This window comes from Lycium barbarum, chromosome 10 (assembly GCF_019175385.1).
Source record: "Lycium barbarum isolate Lr01 chromosome 10, ASM1917538v2, whole genome shotgun sequence".
Classification (NCBI taxonomy): Eukaryota; Viridiplantae; Streptophyta; class Magnoliopsida; order Solanales; family Solanaceae; genus Lycium; species Lycium barbarum.
In genome coordinates, this window is record NC_083346.1 from 52515487 (window position 1) to 52531883 (window position 16397).

The window sequence follows — 16397 nt, forward strand, 5'->3', positions numbered from 1 at the left end:
CTATGCAAATAAAAACCGGCATCTTCTGAATCACTGGAGAAAAGGTAACATCTGTTATATAAGGTCTAACCTCTTCTGTTAGATAACCATTATGCAATGTTGTTCGAACAAAACCAATGACTTTGAGTAGAACCTTACATTTCCATACAAGGTCCATTGCTGTCATGATCCATTTTGGCTAAATCGCGCGGGCACTTACCTTTCTCACCTCAGTAAGCGAACCCTCAACCCAACGGAAATAAAAACATAAATAATTAATCAATCAAGCGGAAGAGAATAATCACATAAGTCTTACAGTAATATATAATAGAATAGTGCGGAAATAACGAAATACCCCCAGGGTCTGGTCTAAGCCATACAAGAGCATCTAAGTGAAAATATACAAGTCTGGAATATAATAATACATCAAATTTGTCTATGTCTCAGAATAGAAAAAGTAAGACATATTAGGAGGAGTCTTCAAGGCAGCGAACGTCTGGTGCTCACCCTGTAAACTCGAAGCTATCTGGATGGCGACTAACAGCCACGGGAGACGGAAGAAGACCCAACCTGGAACTCTGCATTCATAAAAGAATGCAACAAGTGTAGATCAATATGAAACCACAGTACTGGTAGGTATCATAGGCCGACTAAGTATAGCTAACATAATTCAGACTATAAAGCAAGATAGGCAAATAAATCAAAAAGTATAAGCCAAACATAATCAGAACCAAGCATATGTCATTGCCTAAGTGGAGCATCTAAACCCAAATGTGCCAAGTCTCAATATGTCCAATCCGAAACCAATATCACAAGTAAAACACCAGATCATCACAGTATAAGCCATAATGCAATGCAATGCAATAATATATGAATGCAAATGCAATGTTGTGTACACATGTACTCTGAACTGAAGTATCGACGACTCGGTAGCACAACCCAAGGTGACTCGCGAAGTCTTAGTGCCACTCGTCCCGGATCTTTGCCCGGGGGGGTTCTCACCGACACCACTCTGGGGACCCGCGAAATCCATGCACTCACGCAATCCACGATTCCGGGACTAACATCTGATATCGGACTCTCACGTCACTCTCATTTAAAAATCGAGCCCAGCTTATCACGGTGTTTTATCAAGTACTAACAATGTATCACAGTATATCATGAGAGTGCGTGCAATGTATGTATAAACATCAATAATTAGATCAATATCACAAGTACCAACATGGGTATGCCAACAACATATCAATGTCACAAGTACCAACATGGGTACTCTAACAATATATCAATATCACAAGTACCAACGTGGGTATGACAACGATATCATGAAAGACTACACAAGTCATATAGAACTCTATCCTCATATTAACGTCAACCTGTAAGATACTACAATATCACAATCAAGATGGAACAACAGATCCCAATATCTAATCACAACACGTGGCATCAAGCCAACACAATAAAACAGTCAACTCACAACATAACGGGGTGGCTAGCCCCAATCACCCAATAGGGCCCAACCTAAGACAATATTCAACCCAACTTCATACTCGAAGGTTTACATGATTTCTCCGATAATATCATCTAAATATATTCTTCGCTACACGAAGTGTCACCAAGGGTAAGCCATAACCTACCTGAAAGGTCGAACATCAATATCACGAACAATCACACCTTAGCCTTTCCTTTCCTTGAGCCTCGAGATCAAGAAAGTCTATTCATATTCGAAATCTAGATCAGAAATCATGAAGATCGATACCTATATTGCTATCATTCAAATTGGGTCAAAACGAACCCTAGAATTTGGAAAAACGGGCCCCACAAGGGTAAAACGGGAAATTCGAAGGTAAATTATCCAATTAAACACCAGGTGATCAAAACCTATCAACTAATTGCTAAATTAACTTAAGGATTCATCCAATTTCGAAATTCAAGCAAAACCCCAATTTTGGGTATAAACCCTAACTCTTAAATTCAAGAATTCACTACTAATAATGGAAGGTATAGGATTAACAACATTAGATACATCATAATCTATCATAAACCCAATCAATTTCATCATTTAAAGAAACTTAGAAGTCTAACCAAATTTATGAACTTCTCAAGAAAGACCCATTAAACCCACTTTCATGAAAAATCCCAATTTTCTACTTTAGAAATCATGGATTAAAGCTTAAACTAAGGGAATGAATCAAAGGGAAATACTTAGATTATGGTTTAGACCTTACCCATGAAAGAAACTTGAAGAACATCCTTGAATTCTCCCAAACCCAAGCTTGAAGATGAGAGAAACCCAAACAACATTAAATAGCAAAAATGCCCAGTTGTTCTGCCTCGTTTCTGGTGCTAAACTATCCCCAAAACTAGCTTTTGATGCTTCCGATGGATTCCTTGTGGAATTCCAGTCAAGTTAGGCTTTTGAATCACTCCATTTGGCCTTATAATGAATGAGATATGTTGGTTTCAATATTTGGAATAGTGCAGATTTTTAAATACGAATTCAGTGGCAATTTCGAAATTAATCTGAAAAATCTGGCAACCCAATTCTTAGGAAAATGACCATAAATGCCGTATGATTTCAGTTGCTATGGTTCCAAAATTACGATACGGATCTAATGGTTCAGTCGAAACACGAATCAAAGGCTGTTTGCTCAATATGGTACCCTTTTATGCTCAAATCGACGTCGAAACCGAAAACAATCACCATACAACCCAAACTTATCCAAAACTCATTGGAATCTAACCAAATTTTGTGGACATGTCCAAAATCATCATGCAAACTTATTGGAACTTTCAAAACACCGACACGGGATCATCTTGACCCGATGTTGATCATGGTCAACTCCAATTCTAACTTAACTAGTTTCTCAACCAATTAAACAATCGCTCGTCTTCGAGCGATAAGGGAATGAAACGAGGGAAGAGTACCTGACTCGGCAAATAACTGGGGATATCTCTCATGTATCTCAGATTCAGTCTCTCAAGTAGCCTCCTCAATCGGACGATGCTTCCACTGACGTAATCTCCTTAGATCTCAATTTTCTAACCTTCCTATCTAAGATGGCAATAAGCTCCTCCTCACAAGACAAGTTCTCATCACGCAATGATGAATCCCAAAGAATAATGTAAGACCCATCGGAATGGTACTTCCTTAGCATAGGCACATGGAAAATCGAAGGAACACCCAACATCTCCAACTCTACGAAGAACCTCAAATGCATCAAACCAATCCCACGGGAGAACGACAACTCCTACCATATAAAGCCTAACTCAAACCATGCTGACCCAGAGTGAATGCACAACTCTCGAATATCACCAATAGTCGTTTGAACTGACTCCGAATTCCCGAAACCAACCACAGTCCTATCGCACCTCTGTGGTGGTCAATTCTCATCTTTTCCTCACTCATAACAAATCATGTCTATCACCTTCGACTCCACAAGTTGAGTCCTATCCGAGTTATCAACTTAGTACTGAAGAGCTATACCTTACGATTTCAATCTTCATGTTTCTCAACCTTTACCCGATACGAAAATCCAATACAAACCCCGAACTTTCGACGCAAAACCTGAAGCCTCATATAGTAATTATATAACCAGTGAACCTCTCATAGTATCACTTTGATATGTTCGTAAATTGTCCGAAAGTATACAATCTTACACTATTACTCGAATTCTAACGCAATCACCCCCAAGTCTTTAATAACCAAAAGCACTTACCCAAACTATCCAGTCAATACTACTTGCAACATAAAATATCACCACGAGTAGGATCTCTTCTAGTCCTCACATGATAGGGATTCCACAATCTTCTCTCTTAAGGCATGCTAACTCATCCACTGTAGAAGGTCACGAAACCTATTCGGCGGTGTACCACCAAGCCATTTTTTATAAACCTCAACAAGTCGATTCACTGAAATATGCTTCTCACTAGTCGCGGATCACGAACCTCACGGAACTCTGTCATATCACATAGTCCATCCCTATAGATTTCCTTCTTAAGCTCTCACAACAAACATATCTCAACTGGAAAATACAAGAAGACGACACCATAATCCATACTGACCCAAGAAATTCCCAAGATGTAACCTTTTTCTTATCGATTCACAATCAACTATACCTTTTCTCGACTCGTCAATTCCTAAATTTTCTAATCACTTCTCGATCATTGATACCATAATCAATCCTCGAATCCACTCCATCGAATACCACATAATCATAAATCTTGCAAACTAGCCGAATTAATCCTAGAGATAAGATCGTACCACACACTCTGCACATTAGCGTTTCCTTAACGCTTACCACTCTGAACTAAACGCTCTGTAAATTCGGTGTATCACACAACAGTATCACTAATATCCTTATGTATCCTACTGAATCGTCCTTGCCCGAATTGCCTTACTCAATTCCTGAAATGTATACCGAACTTAACTCAGTTAGCCTAACCAACAAATCATGATTTAGAAGCCTAGAAAGAATATTCATTATACCCACTTTTAATCTTCCATCACTTAATGAACTAACAAGGTAAAGGGATTCTAATATGATTAGGGTAATGGAATAGCCAAAAGATTAAAAGGACTTACCGCCAAGAATCTTCTCCAAGAACACTCTAGAATTTCTCCCAAAGCCCAATTTTTGGAATAGAAATTAATGAGGGACTAAGGGCTTTTAATACACAATTAATGAAATAACCAGGCACGATACCGTTACAATGGCTACGGGACCGCTGCGGCGGTCCCGCCTCGGCGGTCAATCAGACCGCCACGACAGTCATCACCAAAAAAACATGGCCGCCCCAGCGGCATGACAACTGTTATAGCTGTGCCGCTGGTGCGACATAGGGGTCGCCATGGCAGGCACCAGTACCAGATTTCCCAAAATAATCCAACTCAATCACGAAATCCCAACTAGTATCCAAAGCCATCTTCTCACAAACCACATACACAGACATACAAAAACGTGCTACGAACGCACCCGTGTCCTCGAAATTCCTAATTAAGGTCTCGTTGACCGAGTCAACACCCGATACTTAAATTCTAACTTCCCAACCCAAATCTCAAAATGCATCCGAGTGCATTGGGAACCGAATTAAATATACATACAAGTTCTAAAAGACCATCCGGTCCTCTCGGAATAAACAGATTTTTGAAAAAGGTCTGTTTGCTTAAAAGTCAACTTTGAGTCAACTCTTTTCGCTTAAATCCAATTTTTCCCAAAAATTCACCAAAATCAATCCCGAACACCTCGGGAAGCGTGTCAACAGTCCCTTCTGGTCAAAAGTGAGCTAACCAAGCTCTCACATCACTAACTCGAGTACCCATATTACCTCACCTCCAGTCTTACGAACCTTAATCTCCTGAACCTGATAGCAAGATGTGTCATTGTAACCCTTCAATTCTCGTATTCCATCTTAATCACTCTATCACTATCAACCAACAACACTCAAATCCACTCGATCCTCTAAACCAATAATTTCTATGAGCCGAACGAACCACAAACAATATCAATGCCTCTCCCCAAATCGAAGTGTAGCGACCAGTAACTCCTCAAGTCCTTAACATTAACGAGCTTATATCAAGAATGACCCTTAGCACCCATCGTAACTTTATTCTAACAACCGTGAAAGATACCAATTTTCCTTTACCAATCTCACGACAAGTACTCATGTCCAAGATATTTTATAAAGTCTCACTTCGCTACGCGCCTTCCACAAAGTTTTCCTTCCTGTCCTTATTGTCAACTTCTTTTCTTTATTACACTCAATCACAATACGCTTGCCCACATTCGATGGTCATCACAGAACTTACACTTGTTCTCACCTACCAAAGTCTAATACACTACTGTTGCTGAATCGTCGACTCGCCATTGGTTCACTAGTGTCACGCGCACCATCATAAAGCCTTGACTAAGCTAAAGTCAAACAGATCATATTATCGAGCAACCCACTATTGTTAAGCCATAAATGCACTTTGTCACTTCCGAGCAACCCAACGTTGAAACATGGATACCCTGTAACCCTCTAAACTATCTTTCCATTTCTCACGAACTTTCACAATAAACGAGTCTATTCGCGACTCCTCACAGCAACCGAGTCTAACCGTGACTCCGAACAATTGAAACCTCAGGTTGTGACTAGTGACTCAACTGGATCACGCGTCCGAATTAGGATAACACATCTCGTACAATACCACAACACGTCATAGATCAACCATTCGCATAAGAATTTAAGGATGAGTGTCCACCCTCCGTGGGTGATTAAGATAAGAAAATTCAGATACCAATTTGAATGAAGTCGCACGAGAGAATAAAAGAATTGGAAGTTTCCTAAATGTCTTATAGCCTCTCGCAGATAAGTATGGAGCTCATCATATCGATCCACGAGACTCTACTAGACACACTCTTGTATTATAGATCGGATAACCTAGGGCTCTAATACCAACTTGTCACGACCTATTTTGGCTAAGTCGCGCGGGCACTTACCTTTTTCACCTCGATAAGCGAACCCTCAACCCAACAGAAATAAAAACATAAATAATTAATCAATCAAGTGGAAGAGAATAATCACGTAAGTCTTACAATAATAGATAATAGAATAGTGTCGAAATAACGAAATACCCCAGGGTCTGGTCTAAGCCATACAAGAGCATCTAAGTGAACATATACACGTATGGAATATAATAAACATCAAATCTATCTATGTCTCAGAATAGAAAAAGTAAGACATAATAGGAGGAGTCTTCAAGGCAGCAAACGTCTCGTGCTCATCCTGTAAACTCGAAGCTATTCGGATGGCGACTAACAGCCACAGGAGACGGAAGAAGACCCAACCTGGAACTCTGCATTCATAAAAGAATGCAGCAAGTGCAGATCAGTATGAAACCACAGTACTGGTAGGTATCATAGACCGACTAAGTATAGCTAACATAATTCAGACAATAAAGTAAGATAGGCAAATTAAAAAACAAGTATAAGCCAAACAAAATCAGAACCAAGTACATGTCATCGCCTAAGTGGAGCATCTAAACCCAAATGTGCCAAGTCTCAGTATGTCCAATCCGAAACCAATATCACAAGTAAAACACCGAATCATCACAGTATAAGCCATAATGCAATGCAATGCAATAATTTATGAATGCAAATGCAATTTTGTGTACACATGTACTCCGGACGGAAGTATCGACGTCTCGGTAGGACAACCCAAGGTGACTCGCAAAGTCTAAGTGCCACCCGTCCCAGATCTTTGCCTAACAGACAGACGAGACCCTGGATCTTTGCCCACAGGGGGTTCTCACCGACACCACTCTGGGGGACCCGCAGAGTAAATGCACTCACTCAATCCACAATTCCGGGACTAACATCTGATATCGGACTCTCACGTCACTCTCATTTAAAAACCAAGCCCATCTTATCACAGTGTTTCATCAAGTACCAACAATGTATCAACAGTATATCATGAGAGTGCGTGCAATACATGTATCAATAATTAGACCAATATCACAAGTACCAACATGGGTACACCAACAACATATCAATGTCACAAGTACCAACATGGGTACTCCAACAATATATCATTATCGCAAGTACCAACGTGGGTACGCCAACAATATCATGAAAGACTACACAAGTCATATAGAACTCTATCCTCGTATCAACGTCAACCTATAAGATACTACAATATCACAATCAAGCTGGAACAACATATCCCAATATCTAATCACAACACATGGCATCAAGCCAACACAATAAAACAGTCAACTCAAAACACAACGGGGTGGCTAGCTCCAATCATGCAACAGGGCCCAACCTAAGACAATATCCAACCCAACTTCATACCCGAATGTTTACATGCTTTATCCGACAATATCATCTAAATATATGTTTTGCTACACGAAGTCTCACTAAGAGTAAGCCATAGCTTACCTGGAAGGCCGAACAGTAATATCACCAACAATCACCTTAGCCTTTCCCTTTCTTGAGCCTCGAGATCAAGAAAGTCTATTCATATTCAAAATCTAGATTACAAATCATGAAGATCGATACCTATCTTGCTATCAATCAAATTGGGTCAGAACCAACCCTAGAATTTGGAAAAACGGGCCCCACAAGGGTAAAACGGGAAATTTGAAGGTAAATTATCCAATTAAACACTAGGTGATCAAAACCCATCAACTAATTGCTAAATTAACTTAAGGATTCATCCAATTTCAAAATCCAAGCAAAACCCCAATTTTGGGTATAAACCCTAACTCTTAAATTCAAAAATTCACCACTAATAATGGAAGGTATAGGATTAACAACATTAGATACATCATAATCTATCATAAATCCAATCAATTTCATCATTTAAAGCAACTTAGGAAGTCTAACCAATTTTATGAACTTCTCAAGAAAGACCCATTAAACCCACTTTCATGAAAAACCCCAATTTTCTACTTTAGAAATCATGGATTAAATCTTAAACCAAGGGAATGAATCAAAGGGAAATACTTAGATTATGGTTTAGACCTTACCCCATGAAAGAAACTTGAAGAGCATCCTTGAATTCTCCCAAACTCAAGTTTGAAGATGAGAGAAACCCAAACAACATTAAATAGCAAAAATGCCCGGTTGTTCTGTCTCGTTTCTGGTTCCAAACTATCCAAAAACTAGTTTTTGATGCTTCCGATGGATTCCTTGTCGAATTGCAGTCAAGTTAGGTTTTTTTAATCACTCCATTTGGCCTTATAATGAATGAGATATGTTGGTTTCAATATTTGGAATAGTGCAGATTTTTAAATACGAATTCAGTGGCAATTTCGTAATTACTCTGAAAAATCTGACAACCCAAATCTTAGTAAAATGACCATAAATCCCTCATACGATGTCAAAACTTGATGATTTCAGTTGCTATGGTTCTGAAATTACGATACGGATATAATAGTTCAGTTGAAACACAAATCAATGGCCGTTTGCTCAATATGGTATCCTTTATGGTCAAATCGACGTCGAAACCGAAAACAATCACCATACAACCCAATCTTATCCAAAACGCATCGGAATCTAACCAAACTTTGTGGACATGTCCAAAATCATCATGCAAACTTATTGGAACTTCCAAAACACCGACACGGGATCATCTTGGCTCGTTGTTGACCGTGGTCAACTCCAATTCTAACTTAACTAGTTTCTCAACCAATGACCCAAATCACACCCGAACCCTTCGGGAACCAAACCAATGACACCACTAAGTCACAAATCACCGTCCGAACCTAATGGAACTGTCGAAATTCGATTACGGGCACGTTTACCCTAAAGTCAACTTCGAGTCAAACGATTTTCGCTTTAAGACCAAATTTTCTAAAAATCATTCCAAAATCCAAAACGATGCCTAGGGAACTGTGCCACAAATCCCCGCGAGTCAAAGTAGTACTAACAAGGATCGAGGATGAGTCAATAGGGGCATAAACGGTAAAAACGTAATAATGACCAAACGGGTCGTTACAATTGCCAGTTGTGGAGATGAGCGCTTCATAAAAGAGCCTATAGTAGTAGCCCATAGAATAGTCGCCATTATTCTCTTTTCTTCTTCAGCCTGCTGAAATTCTACTTGTAGTATCTAGCTCTACGCCTTGCCAATATTCTTTGCCAATCGTGAAAATAGTATAAGAACAACCTACATCTTCTGAAACTCTTTTATGGTTACCAGAACCTGCTGGAACCACAAAAGCATTGCAGCAGGTGGTGCGCCACAAGTGCATCCCATCTGAAAAACAAGGTTAAGGATGACATTAATAGTGTCATAGCTGTCAGAACCCTGTTTTCCTTTGGTCTCTGTCGAGAAAATATAATCTTCGTGAATGCACTCAAAGATAAGTGAGAGCAAAAAATCGTGAATCCTTATGAAGTAAGGGTTTGACAGGCAAGCCACATTAGCAATATAACAATAGTAGAGTACTAAAGGCATTGCTCCCAAGCTAAATCAAACAACATAAAGAAAAATCATGTCTGCTCTCAAATCTTCTAATACATATGTTTTTCAAACACATGCACCCCTGTGTTTGGTCGTTCTAATATATATTTTGACGATAATTTTCTTATAATAAAAAAGAAATAGCAGATACAAAGTGGAAAGAATATTATTAAGAAAACATCGTGATGTCAGTCATCAACCAAAAGATGCACCCATATATATACAAAAGCCGAAAGAATATATTGTGAAAGAAGCTAGATCGACGATATCACAATGTGAAAACCTAAATTTCAAATGTTTACTTGTCATTAAGAAGCAACACATTATTTGCAGAGAACAATGAGATAAGAATCTGCAGTCAGAAGAAACATATTTAGCTAAGGGTGCAAGTGTAAAATTATTAACCATACGGTCCAATAAAACAAAGAAAGGCAGTAGGGGTGGGGGTTTCGGAGAAAGGGCCAGACCACAAGAGTCTATTGTATGCCGTCTTACCCTACATTTCTGCAAGAGGTTGTTTATCCATGGCTCGAACCCGTGACCTCTAGGTCACATTGCATCAAGTTTACCAATTACGCCAAGGCTTTCCTTCAACTAACCATATTGTCCAATAGTTGTGCTAATTTTTGTCAATGCTCTTGTTATGTCCCGTGTTTTCGGATAATTGGAAATCGAGAAATAATTAAGACTTGTGTGTTATGAGGAAATATTTTGATTCTAGTTGATGTGACTATGTTGGTTATGAAATCATTAATGTCAAGACATTGGGGAAGGCCGAGGGTAAATTTGGAATTTTGGAAATTAGTTTCGGGAATTACAAAACGAGACTTTTAATGAATTGGGCCAAGAAAAATTGATCAAGAATTGAGGCCCAAAGATAAAGGGTGGTCGGCCATAGGCCAAGGCCCAAACCCAATTCCTTATGATCATGTGCCATGCATGTGGTCATATAATGGATATATATCAAGTTGCCTTGGTAATTATCAAGAACAAAACAAAAACAAAATTGAAAAGTGAGCAACACCACAAAGAGGCTCTCGCCCGAATAGGGAAAGAGAGAAAAAAAAAATTCCCAAGCCTTGTGTTTGATCCAAAAATCCTTGTTCTTCACATATTGTAAAGTACTCAAGACGCTCTCCGATGGGGTACAATTAGTTTGGCGGAAGGTGCGCGTTTGCGACAAGTCGGAAACTTAAGAAAAGGTAAGAATTTTGCCCCTCTAATGTTATGGAATTGATATGAATGTGTTAAAGATTGAGAATAGACGAGAATTCCGTAACTTTGATGTGTAGATAGGACCGTATGTGTGTGTGTGGTTAGTGTTGGGGCCGTGAGTTATAGGAAATAGAAGGCCATGTGAATTTGATCTTGTTTAGTTGGTTGTTGCGTCGTTGTGACATTTATGACGTAAATGATCGTTTAATGAATTAAATTGGCGTTGGAAAATGATTTCGGAACATTATGGGAAAGTATATACCTTTGGTGTATTTGTGTATATCATTGTATATTTATGATGCTAAAGACATTAAATGTGACTTATGGTTGATGTTAATGAATTTGGAATGAAACAATGCGAGTTAGAATGTTCGCCGTAAGTTTTTGATGTTTTGGATGAAATATGGAAAGTAATGAACTTCGGGAAATTTTGTATATTGTTGGAGTGTAATTGGGATGGGTTTGAATAATCTTGAATGGGTGAATGAATACAATAATGTGGGCGTAAGTTTGGAATTGTGAAGTTTGAATGAAAATTGTCAACTTGTGTAGTAAGGTAGAACTTTGAAGTTAGAATGATTTGATTGCGATTTATGTTGCTTGTGATGTTTGGGTTGTTGTTGTTGATTTATTTTGAGCCGAGCTAAGTCTCGGGGGTGTTAGATTTATAGGGGAAATGCTGCCGAAATTTCGGTAGCCAAGTATAACCCAAAGATTGAGATGTTAACTTTCATGAATAGTAACTGGTAAAAGTGACCATTTGCAGTTTTTGGACGAAACGGGAATTGAGATTTGACGAGCGTAAGGCGCAATCCAGGTATGTAAAGCCTACCTTTCCTTCTTTTGGCATGTCCTAGTTATACTAGGTTAAGATCGGACCCTCGGGGATAATTCTGCTCTTGGAAATCCGAGTTTAGTTTTGGCCACTATTCATTCAGCGCAATTGAAACATATTCCTTATAATTGGTTGCAAGAATGTTCAAACCTTCATAACTTTTGCTATTGTGTCCGAATCTCTCCGAAACTTTCGTAGATGGCTTTATGGAGCCTAAAGTCTGTGATTTGTGTCCGCCGCCTCGATTTGACTCAAGGTGGGCCCACAAGCCCCGAGGCTTCCCTTATTTGGTTTGTTTGGCTCATTTTCGTTCGATATGAAAAGTAATCATTTGCCTATGACTCAAAGGTCCGTTTGAAATTTCCTATATCGTTATTGAACGTTTGCACTATGAATGATGTTAGATTTTCGGAAAATGACCTGTGAATTGTTTTTCAAAGGTTTTGCAGTTTGGAACTTCGCAACTTCCATATATTAACTCTGATTGAACTGACTCCTACTCCGAGCCTTCTGGCGTCGGTATATGCCTATATGTAATTATATGTCGAGTCCTGTAATTTACTTTTGATATGCATATGGTTTCTGCACTACTCCGTTCGTGCCATTCGCTATGATTTCGTTCGTCGGTACCCGGGCCGGCTTTGTGATCGTGCGCGCTATACCATATTCGGAAGTATGATGTGTTACAGTTTCCGAGGCCTCGCCATAGGGCCGGTTACCGTCTATGGAGTTATGATGTGATATGGCATTTGATATGTTCTGATGATGTGATATGTGTGTGATACGATTTGTCTGGAGACGGAGATTTGAAAAACTTCTGGAGTATGATGTGTTGTGGCACCAGCGTCGGGGGGTGACCACGTTCCTAAGCCCTATACATGACTTTTATTTGCATTTGTACATTTATCTTCCGTACAGGTTTGATTTGCTACTTTGACGTTTGTGTTTGTTCCTTCTGACTCCAGTTATGATTGTGATTTCTGTACCTTCTGCTTTACATACTCAGTACTTCTCCCGTACTGACCCCCTATTCTTCGGGGGGCTGCGTTTCATGCCCGCAGGTACAGAAGCCCGTTTGGGTGATCCTCCGGTTTAGGCTACCAATTCTGTTATTTTGGAGAGCTCCCCTTGATCCGGAGCTTAACTTTTGGTACATACCTTTTGCTGTGTGTGTTTCTGTACATTTGTGGCTGTGTGGGTACGGCGGGGCCCTGTCCCATCATATGTTCGTATGTTCTGTTTTGTTTTAGAGGCCTGTAGTCATATTTGTGGGTTGTGGGTCCGGTGTGTTTGTATGTGGATCTGTTTTGCATTCTTAAGCGGCCCGTATGCTACTATGGCCAAGACGGCCCATGAGTTCGTACGTGTGTGTGTGTGCATTTGGGCGATGTATATTCCGCCACCTTTCTAATTTTGATATGACTGTTCTGCACGGGCGACCGCTTAAGATAAGTGTTCGATCAATGTTTGTGTGACGTCTGCTATTAGTTTTCAGTTTGAACAACGTATGTTAAGTCTGAATGAGTCTTAATATGATGATCTGGGTTGTGAGTCTGTTTGAGGTGCCTAAGTAGGGCACCAGTCGCGGCCCACGGGGTCGGGTCGTGACAGCTCTACATAGAACCTACTGAAATAGCAGGATACTACAGTACTTTATAACTGGTTCAATGGTGACAATCGCCAAAATTAGTAACTCCTAAATTGGTGTGATAATACTATTCGAAAGTATTAGTAAAAGCAAGTACATAGCTCATTCAAGTTTCTTGGACTATTGAAAAGATTGGAACCTCAATTTTTACAAAATCAAGAAGAGGGAACCCAAAAGCTCTTACACTAAAGTTCCAGGTCTTCTAATAGAGCATAAAAATTGCATTCTTCCTAGACCCTCCATTATGAGAAGATTGGAACAACACAAGTGAATAGTAATGATCACAAGAGATTAATCTAAAACTTGGCCAGAATTCTAACTGATTAGCTATAAACTATAGTTTAGATTTGCCCGCCGTGATCAAAATTGGAGTAGTAGGGAGTTTTCATGAACTCCAATTTGTATGATGTGAATATTTAATATTTATAAAATCTCCCATAATCAATTCCATAGATCTTTCTTTGACATATAACTCTCGCTTAACAAATTGATTTTTAAATCTTGATAACCCTATCATATGACAGATATTTCTTCGTATATCCAATCAATAGGAAAGAGTCTAAACGAAAAAACAATTTTTACTTCAATAATCAACCATCAAACCTTCTAATTTAAACTTGGACTGAGTTCAACTTACAAAACTGAATGAAATAGAGAAAGAAAATCTTTTCACTCTAGGAATAGAGAAACACAAACATGAAAAAGAAAGGAAGAATTAGCTTAATACTTCTATGCAAGTGCAAACTCTTCCCTCAATTTGGGCTAAATATGAAGAAAACCCAATAAAGATAGTGAAATAAGAAATTAGAAGGCAAAAAAAGAAATGAAAAAGATGGAGAAGAAAAATTGGGAGAAGAGCATACCTAAGATTACAGAACACATCGGAGAAGATCAAAAGAAACTTCAAGAAGATGAAGAGAACTAAAAGGTTCTTTGCAAGGCTGGGAAAAAATATTTACTGAAAGTGAATAAAGAAAGATGATTAAAAGACACGTGGAATTACATGGACTATACATCTAACAACTCTATAAGGCCATAAGCTAACTAAAGGACACGTAAGCTTTGTCAACGAAAAAGTGGCATTAATAACTGATATTAAAAGACTATGATAACCTCAACTTTTCCATTTAATGCCTAAAAACTAACATGTCGATCCCGACATTTTAACTGGCGCTTCTATATTGTTTAAAAATTAAATTTTCTTGTAAATTACATAGCTAGTTGTTACAACACAAACATATTAAACATTAGATGTAATTTTTTAATTAATATTTTAATTAAAGAAAACTCTTAATAATTTATTATAAATAAATACAGCTTAGTATCAAAGAAAAATATTGTCTGGTTTAAGTACCTAATTTATTATAAGTGATACAACTTAATATTTTTTAATAAACGCTAGACTTAAGAATAAAGAATTGATCATGTTCAAATATAAAAATTAAGGGTAAAGGCAAAATTTGCCTTTGGAGCATGTGAAATGGAATAGATTGTCCTCCGTTAATAGTTGGGTCAAATATGCTATCGTTGTTACTAGTTGGTGTCAAATTTTCTCCAAAACTATGCAAAATGGAATAACTTTGCCCTTATTTTAAACGGTGGAAGCGTAGCACTGGTAATGTCATGTGTCATGCAATTATGAATTTTTTTAAATGGAAGGTAAATTAATTTAACCCTTTCGCATAGTTCAAGGGAAAATTTGACCCTTCCCCTAAATTTGAGTTTTAAAATTATTTTGGTTCCTCCTTTCTCTCTTCATGACACTACCTCTACCACCAATCACTTTTCTTCCTCCTTCTTCCTTGTCTCTCCCCGCCACCATTGTCATCATCACTTCCACCACCATCTTCTCTCCCCCTTTCATTTCTCTTTCTATCACCCGTCATCTCACCACCACCTATACCACTACAAGGCGCTAAAAGGACTTGAACATGACATATAGACTATTATTCTAATGCGGTTGTATAGCCACATAGGGATCAAAGAAGAAAGAGGCCCTGCTTGGTGGTAAAGGTAGAAAGAAAAGAGATATAAAAATAATTGTATAGCCTATAGGGGTCAAAAATAGTATTCCATATTGTATATCCGCATAGGGGTAAAAAATATTGTATAGCCACACAGGTACATAGGAATAAAATTTGAGCCCTATGCGGCTATACAATTTTCTTTAATCCTCTTTTCTCTCTCTGCGCCATTACTTCTACCACCAAGCACCCTTTCTACCTTCTTTGACCCTATGCAGCTATACACCTGCATTAAAATAGTATTTCCTCCGTCCCAAAAAGATTGTCTTAGTTTGACTTGACACTGAGTTTAAGAAATAAAGGAGAACTTTTGAAATGTGTGGTCCAATACAAGCCTTAGATATTAATTCGTGTGGCTGTAAATCATCTTATAAAGTTAAATTATTTCTAAATATAAAACAATGTCAATCTTTGTGGGACAAACTAATAAGGAAAGTAAGACAATCGTTCTGAAACGGAGAGAGTATTTTATATTACATGTTCAAGTTGTTTAGCGCATTTCCTTCTAGTGGTACAGAAAGAAAAAGGAAGAGAAGGTGGTGGTGAGGTGATGATGAGATGGTGGTGGGGAAAAACAAGGAGGAAGGAGGAAGAAAGGGTGATTGGTGGCAGAGGTAGTGACTGGAAGAGAGAAAGGAGAAACAAAAATTTAAAAACTCAAAATTAGGGGAAAGCGTCAAATTTTTCCTTGAACTATGCAAAAGGTTCAAATTTACCATTCATTTTTTTAAAAAAAAATCTTAAATTG

General features: G+C 38.5%; 2 long non-coding RNA genes across 2 annotated transcripts; both read right to left on the minus strand.

Moving 5' to 3' along the window:
• Positions 1-239: 239 nt before the first annotated feature.
• Positions 240-5011, minus strand: LOC132615902 (uncharacterized). The gene is made up of 2 exons (XR_009572886.1): positions 2205-5011; positions 240-557 (listed from the first exon to the last, which is right to left on the minus strand). It is a non-coding gene; the product is annotated as an uncharacterized LOC132615902 (long non-coding RNA).
• A 1502-nt stretch (positions 5012-6513) lies between these two features.
• LOC132615903 (uncharacterized) lies at positions 6514-14625 on the minus strand. The gene is made up of 2 exons (XR_009572887.1): positions 14489-14625; positions 6514-6814 (listed from the first exon to the last, which is right to left on the minus strand). It is a non-coding gene; the product is annotated as an uncharacterized LOC132615903 (long non-coding RNA).
• Between the last annotated feature and the right edge of the window lie 1772 nt (positions 14626-16397).